This window comes from Arachis ipaensis, chromosome B4, assembly GCF_059453495.1.
Source record: "Arachis ipaensis isolate K30076 ecotype BB chromosome B4, ASM5945349v1, whole genome shotgun sequence".
Taxonomy (NCBI): Eukaryota; Viridiplantae; Streptophyta; class Magnoliopsida; order Fabales; family Fabaceae; genus Arachis; species Arachis ipaensis.
This window is the reverse complement of record NC_142439.1, coordinates 89275495-89285242: the sequence shown is the minus strand read 5'-3', so window position 1 is coordinate 89285242 and position 9748 is coordinate 89275495. Positions and strand designations below refer to the sequence as shown.

Genomic DNA, 9748 nt, shown 5'->3' with positions numbered 1-9748 from the left:
CTCCTTGTCATCATTCTTTCAAGAGCCAACATATTTAACATTCTTAAACAACAACTTCAAAAGACATATGCACTGTTCAAGCATACATTCAGAAAACAAGAAGCATTGTCACCACATCAATATAATTAAACTAAGTTCAAGGATAAATTCAAAACTCATGTACTTCTTGTTCTTTTTAATTAAAACATTTTTCATTTAAGAGAGGTGATGGATTCATAGGACATTCATAACTTTAAGACATAGTTACTAACTACTAATGATCATGTAATGAAGACACAAACATAGATAAGCACATAGCATAGAAAACGAAAAACAGAAGAATTAAGAACAAGGAATGAATCCACCTTAGTGATGGTGGCGTTTCCTTCTTGAGGAACCAATGATGTCCTTGAGCTCTTCTATGTCCCTTCCTTGTCTTTGTTGCTCCTCCCTCATTGCTTTTTGATCTTCTCTACTTTTATGAAGGATGATGGAGTGCTCTTGATGTTCCACCCTTAATTGTCCCATGTTGGAACTTGATTCTCCTAGGAAGGTGTTGATTTGCTCCCAAAAATTCTGTGGAGGAAAGTGCATCCCTTGAGGTATCTCAGGGATTTCTTGCTGATGAGCTTCTTCATGTGCCTGTTGAGATCCATGAATGTGCTCTCTTGTTTGCTCCATCCTTTTCTTAGTGATGGGCTTGTGAGATGAATCTTTCCATCTTCCATGGCTCAGAGGTGGAAGCAATTGTCTTCCCTTTCCTCTTTCTTGAGGTTTCTCTGGCCTTAGGTGCCATTAATGGTAATGGAAAAACAAAAAGCTTATGCTTTTACCACACCAAACTTAGAATATTGCTCGCCCTCGAGCAAGAAAAGAAAGAATAGAAGAAGAAGAAGATATGGAGGAGATAGAGGGATGTGCGTATGGATGTGAGTGGTGAATGGAAAACAGAAGGGATGACCATGAATGGAGAGAAAGAGGGTGAGGTGGGTGGGGATCCTGTGAGATTCACAGATCCTGAGATGATCCTGTGGTGTCCACAGATCCTGAGGTGTCAAGGATTTACATCCCTGCACCAAATTAGGCACGCAAAATGCCCTTGCACACAACTCTGGGCGTTCAGCGCCAGATTGGTGCTTGTTCTGAGCGTTGAACGCCCATTTGTGGCCCATTTCTGGCGTTGAACGCCAGAACCATGCTTGTTCTGGGCGTTCAGCACCAGCTCCTCTCCAGGGTGCATTTCTGGCGTTCAAACGCCCAGATGCTGCCCATTTTGGGTGTTCAGCGCCTAGATACTGCCCATTTTGGGCGTTCAGCGCCCAGATACTACCCTGTTCTGGCGTTGAATGCCAGGCAGATGCTTCCTCCAGGGTGTGATTTTTCTTCTGCTATTTTTGATTCCGTTTTCAATTTTTATATTTACTTTGTGACTCCACATGATCATGAACCTATAAAGACATATAACTAAGAAAAATATAGTTAGATAAAAATTGGGTTGCCTCCCAACAAGTGCTTCTTTAATGTCAATAGCTTGACAGTGGGCTCTCATGGAGCCTCACAGATGTTCAGAGTATTGTTGAGACTCTCCAACACCAAACTTAGAGTTTGGATATAGGAGTTCAATGATTAAGTCAATGATTCAGAGAATTGAAGATTCAGGACATACAGTAGAGGAACCACAGAGAAAAAGCTGGGCATTTAAAACGCCCAGTGAAGAAGGAATACTGGCGTTTAAACGCCAGCCAGGGTACCTGGCTGGGCATTTAATGCCCAAGGAGGTAGCCAAATGGGCGTTAAACGCCAGAATGGATACCATTCTGGGCGTTTAACGCCAGGACAACACAAGGGAGGTAAGTTAGTTTTTAATTCAAATCTTTTTTGAATCTTCATAATTTTTCAAAATCAAATCTTTTTCAAATCATATCTTTTTCAAAATCAAATCTTTTTCTATTTTTCTTTCACTATTTTCGAAAATCCTGGCTACCAATTAATGATTTGATTCAAAAATTTTAAGTTTGTTACTTCCTTGTTAAGAAAGGTTCAATATTTGAATTTTAGAATCATATCTTTTAAATTTCTTGTTAGCCAAGTCATTAATTTCAAAAAAAAAATCAAATCTTTTTAAATTATTTTTCAATCATATCTTCTCAATCATATCTTCTCAACCACATCTTTTTCAAAATAATTTTAAATCATATCTTTTTTATTACTGATTTCAAAATCTTCAAAATCACCTAACCACTTTCTCACTTTTAATTTTTGAAAAACCATCAACCACTTTTTCAAAATTCTTCTTAATTATTTTAAAATTTTTAGTTTTATTTAAAAATTTGTTTTCGAAAATTTTTCCCCTCTTCACCTTCTTCTATTTAAGGACTAACACTCCTCCTCAATTAGCAATTCAGACTCTCTCTCCTTCTTCATATGTTCGAATTCTTATCTACCTACCTCATCCCTCTATTCCTATTTTCCTCTGACACCTCAAGGAATCTCTATACTGTGACATAGAGGATTCTATACTTTCTTGTTCTCTTCTCTTTCTTATGAGCAGGAACAAGGACAAAGGCACTCTTGTTGAAGCTGATCCAGAACCTGAAAGGACCTTGAAGAGGAAGCTAAGAGAAGCTAAAGCACAACTCTCTGGAGAGGACCTAACAGAAATTTTCGAAAAAGAAGAAGACATGGCAGCCGAAAATAATAACAATGCCAATAATGCAAGGAAGATGCTTGGTGACTTTATTGCACCCTCTTCTGACTTCTGTGGAAGGAGCATCTCAATTCCTGTAATTGGAGCAAACAACTTTGAGCTTAAGCCTCAATTAGTTTCTCTAATGCAGTAGAATTGCAAGTATCATGGACTTCCATTGGAAGATCCTCGTCAGTTTTTTGCTGAATTCTTGCAAATCTGTGACACTGTTAAGACTCATGGGGTTGACCCTGAGGTCTACAGACTTATGCTCTTCCCTTTTGCTGTAAGAGACAGAGCTAGGACATTGTTGGACTCACAACCTAAAGAAAGCCTGAACTCTTGGGAAAAGCTGGTCAATGCCTTCTTGGCAAAGTTCTTTTCACCTCAAAAATTGAGTAAGCTTAGAGTGGAAGTTTAGACTTTCAAACAGAAGGAAGGCGAATCCCTTTATGAAGCTTGGGAAAGATACAAGCAATTGATTAGAAGGTGTCCTTCTGGCATCCTTTCAGAATGGAGCATCATATGCATATTCTATGATGGTTTGTCTGAACTGTCCAAGATGTCATTGGACAACTCTGCTGGTGGATCTCTTCATCTGAAGAAGATGCCCTAAGAAGCCCAGGAACTCATTGAAATGGTTGCAAATAACCAATTCATGTACACTTCTGAAAGAAATCCTGTGAATAATGGGACAACTCAGAAGAAAGGAGTTCTTGAGATTGATACTCTGAATGCCATATTGGCTCAGAATAAAATATTGACTCAGCAAATCAATATGATTTCTCAGAGTCTGACTAGAATGCAAGCTGCATCCAGCAGTAATAAAGAAGCATCTTCTGAAGAAGAAGCTTATGATCCTGAGAACCCTGCAATGGAAGAGGTGAATTACATAGGAGAACCCTATGGAAACACCTATAATCCTTCATGGAGAAATCATCCAAATCTCTCATGGAAGGACCAATAGAAGCCTCAACAAGGCTTCAACAACAATAATGGTGGAAGAAATAGGTTTAGCAATAGCAAACCTTTTCCATCATCTTCTCAGCAACAAACAGAGAACTCTGAGCAAAGTCGTTCTGGCTTAGCAACCATAGTCTCTGATCTATCTAAGACCACACTAAGTTTTTTGAATGAAACAAGATCCTCCATTAGAAATTTGGAGGCACAAGTGGGTCAGCTGAGTAAGAGAATTACTGAAACTCCTCCTAGCACTCTCCCAAGCAATACAGAAGAAAATCCCAAGAGAGAATGCAAGGCCATAACCATGACTAACATGGCCGAACCTGGAGAGAGAGAGGAGGATGTGATTCCCAGTGAGAAAAACCTCATGGGATGTCCTCTGAACGAAAAGAAGTTCCCCTTTGAGGAACCAAGGGAATCTAAGGCTCATACAGAGACCATAGAGATTCCATTGAACCTACTTCTGCCATTCATGAGCTCTGATGAGTATTTTTTACTGAAGAGAAAGTTGCTAAGTACCTTGGAGCAATCATAAAGCTAAATGCCAAGTTATTTGGTAATGAGACTCGGGAGGATGAACCCCCCTTGCTCACCAATGAACTGAATGACTTGATTAGGCAGACATTACCTCAGAAGAAACCGGATCCTGGAAAATTCTTAATACCCTGTACCATAGGCACCATGACCTTTGAGAAGGCTCTATGTGACCTAGGGTCAAGTATAAACCTCATGCCCCTCTCTGTAATGGAGAAACTAGGGATCCTTGAGATGCAAGCTGTAAGAATCTCACTAGAGATGGCAGACAATTCAAGGAAACATGCTTATAGACTTGTAGAGGATGTCTTGGTAAAGGTTAAAGGCCTTTACATTCCTGCTGACTTCATAATCCTGGACACTGGGAAGAGTAAGGATGAATCCATCATCCTTGACAGACCCTTCCTAGCCACAGCAAAAGCTGTGATTGATGTTGATAGAGGAGAGTTGGTTCTTCAAGTAAATGAGGACTACCTTGTGTTTAAAGCTAAAGAAGCTCCTTCTGTACACATGGAGAAGAAGCATGACAAGCTTCTCTCAATGTAGAGTCAAACAGAGCTCCCACATTCAAACTCTAAGTTTGGTGTTGGGAGGCCATCATCATGCTCTGAGTATCTATGAGGCTCCATGAGAGCCCACTGTCAAGCTATTGACATTAAAGAAGTGCTTATTGGGAGGCAACCTAATTTTTACTTATCTATGTTAAATTTCTATTGTTATGTTTTCTTTAGGATTATGATCATGTGGAGTCACAAAAACAAAAGCCAAAAATAAAAAACAGCATTGAAAATAGCACACCCTGGAGGATGACCTTACTCGCATTTAAACGCCAGTAAGGGTAGCAGAATGGGCGTTTAACGCCAGAAAAGGGCACCAGACTGGCGTTTAACGCCAGAAAGGGAAGAAAAGTTGGCGTTTAACGCCAGAAAGGGGAGAAAAGCTGGCGTTAAACGCCAAAAATGGGCAGCAACCTGGTGTCTAACACCAGGATTGGCACTCAAAGAGGCGTTTACACGCCAAAATGGTGCGGAGATGAGAAATCCTTGACACCTCAGGATCTGTGAACCCACAGGATCCTCACCTACCTCAACTCTCTCTCTCTCTTCTTCACACCTTCCCATAACACCATTCCCCAAATATCCTTCACCAATCACCTCCACCACTCTTCCCATAACACCCACCTCACAATTTAAATTCAAATCCTTTCCCTCCCAAACCCAACCCCTAATACACGAACCCTACCCCTCTCTCCACTCCTATATAAACCCTTCATCCCTCCTTCATTTTCACACATCATAAACACTTCTTTCCCCCCTTGGCCGAACCACTCACACCTCTCTATCTCCTCCATTTTCTTCTTCTTCTACTCCCTTCTTTCTTCTTTTACTCGAAGACAAGGAAACCTTCTAAGTTTGGTGTGGTAAAAGTGTTGCTTTTTGTTTTTCCATAACCATTTATGGCACCTAAGGCCAGAGAAACCTCTAGAAAGAGGAAAGGGAAGGTAAAAGCTTCCACCTATGAGTCATGGGAGATGGAGAGATTCATCTCAAAGGTCCATCAAGACCACTTCTATGAAGTTGTGGCCAAGAAGAAGGTGAACCCTGAGGTACCTTTCATGCTCAAAAGGAATGAGTATCCGGAGATCCGACATGAGATTCGAAAAAGAGGTTGGAAAGTTCTCACCAACCCCATTCAACAAGTCAGAATCTTAATGGTTCAAGAGTTCTATGCTAATGCATGGGTCACCAAAAACCATGATCAAAGTGTGAACCCGGACCCAAAGAATTGGCTTACAATGGTCCGGGAGAAATACTTAGATTTCAATCCAAAAAATATAAGGTTGGCATTTAACTTGCCAATGATGCAAGGAGATGCACGCCCCTACACTAGAAGAGTCAACTTTGATAAAAGGTTGGACCAAGTCCTCATGGACATATGTGTGGAAGGAGCTCAGTGGAAAAGAGACTCCAAAGGCAAGCTGGTTCAATTGAAAAGGCATGACCTTAAACCCGTAGCTAGAGGATGGATGGAATTCATCTAACGCTCCATCATTCCTACTAGAAACCGATCCGAAGTGACTATAGATCAGGCTATCATCATTCATAGCATCATGATTGGAGAGGAAGTAGAAGTTCATGAGGTCATATCTCTAGAACTCTACAAAGTGGCTGACAAAACCTCCACTTTGGTAAGGTTAGCCTTCCCTCATCTCATCTGTCACCTATGCAATTTAGCTGGAGTTGTCATAGGAGAAGACATCCTCATTGAAGAGGACAAGTCTATCATTAAAAAGAGGATAGAGCAAATAAGAGAGCCCACTTATGGACCTCAACAAGAGCATGAGGAAGTCCCTCATCAAGAAATCCCTGAGATGCTTCAAGGGATGCATTTTCCTCCACACAACTATTGGGAGCAAATCAACACCTCCTTAGGAGATTTGAGTTCTAATATGGAGCAACTAAAAATGGAGCACCAAGAGCACTCCATTATTCTTCATGAAATTAGAGAGGATCAAATAGCCATGAGGGAAGAGCAACAAAGGCAAGGAAGAGACATAGAGGAGCTCAAGCGTTCCATTGGATCTTTAAGAGGAAGAACTATCCGCCATCACTAAGGTGGACCCGTTCTTTGATTCCCTTGCTCTTATCTTTCTGGTTTTTTTTATTTTTATGCTTTATGTGCTATCTATGTTTGCATCTTCATTACATGATCATTAGTGTTTAGTGCCTATGCTTTAAAGTTATAAATGTCCTATGAATCCTTTACCTCTCTTAAATGAAAAAAATTGTTTTCTGAAAAAGAAAAAGAAGTACATGAATTTTGAATTTTACAATAGTTTAATTATTTTGATGTGGTGGCAATACTTTTTGTTTTCTATATGAATGCTTGAACAGTGCATATTTTTGATAGTGAAGTTTATGAATGCTAAATTTGTTGGCTCTTGAAAGAATAAAGAAAAAAGGAGAAATATTATTGATGATCTGAAAAATCATAAAATTGATTCTTGAAGCAAGAAAAAGCAGTGAATACAAAGCTTGCGAAAAAATTGAAAAAAAATAAAGAAAAAAAAGAGAGAGAGAAAGAAAAAGAAAAAGCAAGCAAAAAAAGCCAATAGCCATTTAAACCAAAAGGCAAGGGTAAAAAAGGGATCCAAGGCTATGAGCATTAATGAATATGAGGGCCTAAAGGAATAAAATCCTAGCCTAAGCGGCTAAACAAAGTTGTCCCTAACCATGTGCTTGTGGCGTGAAGGTGTCAAGTGAAAAGCTTGAGACTGAGCGGTTAAAGTCGTGGTCCAAAGCAAAAAGAGTGTGCTTAAGAGCTCTGGACACCTCTAATTGGGGACTCTAGCAAAGCTGAGTCACAATCTGAAAAGGTTCACCCAGTTATGTATCTGTGGCATTTATGTATCCGGTGGTAATACTGGAAAACAAAATGCTTAGGGTCATGGCCAAGACTCATAAAGTAACTGTGTTCAAGAATCAACATACTGAACTAGGAGAATCAATAACACTATCTGAATTCTGAGTTCCTATAGATGCCAATCATTCTAAACTTCAAAGGATAAAGTGAGATGCCAAAACTTTTCAGAAGCAAAAAGCTAATGGCCCCGCTCATCTAATTAAGACTGATTTTCATAGATATTTTTAGAATTTATCGTATATTCTCTTCTTTCTATCCTATTTTGTTTTTAGTTTCTTGGGGACAAGCAACAATTTAAGTTTGGTGTTGTGATGAGCGGATAATTCATACGCTTTTTAGCATTGTTTTTAGGTAGTTTTTAGTATGATTTAGTTAGTTTTTAGTATATAATTATTAGTTTTTAAATAAAAATTATATTTTTGGACTTTACTATGAGTTTGTGTGTCTTTCTGTGATTTCGGGTATTTTCTGGCTGAAATTGAGGGACCTGAGCAAAAATCTGATTCAGAAGTTGAAAAAGGACTGCAGATGTTGTTGGATTCTGACCTCCCTGCACTCGAAGTGGCTTTTCTGGAGCTACAGAAGCTCAATCGGTGCACTCTCAATTGCGTTGGAAAGTAGACATCTTGGGCTTTCCAGCAATGTATAATAGTCCATACTAATGAAGAGATAGGGAGATAATGGCTCTTAATATAGGTAGAAAGATGATGGTTCTTGATATGGATAGAGAGGTGGTGGTTCTTGGTATGAATATGGAGGTGGTGGTTCTTGATAGTTGAAACATGGAGCACTGAAGTTTCTTTGGTTTTGACTTTGCCAACAAAAATTTGGATAGTTTCCCCATTCATAATAATATGAATCACTCCTTGGGTATGAGTAGTAATCCATGTGATCTCTCTCCATTATTCTTCCTTAGCACACAACACCAAAAAGGATTAAACGCACCATGTGGTAAACAGAAAAGCAAAGAAGAAAGAACAGAATTCTAGGAATTAAAATAGGAAAAATTAAAATAAAACTAACTAGGAAACACCAAACTTAATTTCAGAAAAAAAAATATTAGTGCTATTTATTTATTTAATTTTTTTTTGAAAATAATAAAACAAAATTTAAAAAAATTAAAATTAAAATGCCTAATCTAAGCAATCAAACAACTGATAGTTGTTAATCACAATCAATCCTCGGCAACGGCGCCAAATACTTGGTGTGGATTTTCTAACCACAAACTAACCGGCAAGTGCACCGGGTCGTACCAAGTAATACCTCAGGTGAGTAAGGGTCGATCCCACGAGGATTGATGGCTAAAGCAACAATGATTGATTGATTGGCTTAGTTAGACAAACAGAAAAGAGTGTTTGGGTGTTCAAAGAGCATTAAACAATAGTTCAGAAATTAAAATAGTAAAGTAAATAAGTTGGGAATAAAATATGGAGAAAGCAGTTAAGGTTTCAGAGTTATCTATTTTTCCAGATTAACTTTTCTTACTAACTATTTTAATCATGCAGGATTCAATTTATGGCAACTATATGTGACTAGACCCTAATTCTTTAGACCTTTCTAGTCTCCTCTAAAATTCATCAACAGCCAATTCCTTGGTCAATTAATTCCAATTAGGGGATGAAGTTCAATTCTAGTTATATGCCACACAAATCCTAATTACCCAAATATAAGAGGATTATATGTCACGTATCCCGTTAAATCCAGATAATTAAAATTTAAGAGAATATGTTTTCAAGCTGTTGTTCAAGTAAAGAGCTTTTCTAAGTTATACAAGAACTCAAGTAGAAAGAGAGTCATACTTTCGTTCCACCCAAATTCATAAGATAAAGAGCGAAAACAATTCTTAAATTGTAAATCCATACATGAATTAAAATAGAAAGAGCAATAAAATCAATCCATACAAATAGACAGAGCTCATAACCTTAACAATGGAGGATTAGTTGCTCATGGTTTAGAGAAGAAAATAAGGATTCTGATAAAATGTATTTTGGTAGTCTGGAATGGAATTCTCTTGTGGAATAATTCCAATCCCCTTTTATATCTAATCCTAATTAATTTTAAAATCTAATTAAATAATATCTTTTCCTAAAATAGGATTTTGAATTTAAATCAGAATTAATTAAATAATCAGCAAGTCTTCAGTTGATGGATAGGGACCACTTG

The 9748-nt window shown here is 38.3% G+C and overlaps 1 non-coding gene across 1 annotated transcript; it reads right to left on the bottom strand.

The window, feature by feature from the left end:
* Positions 1-3065: 3065 nt before the first annotated feature.
* LOC148568302 (small nucleolar RNA R71) lies at positions 3066-3169 on the bottom strand. Its single transcript, XR_015883036.1, has one exon. It is a non-coding gene; the product is annotated as a small nucleolar RNA R71 (small nucleolar RNA).
* Between the last annotated feature and the right edge of the window lie 6579 nt (positions 3170-9748).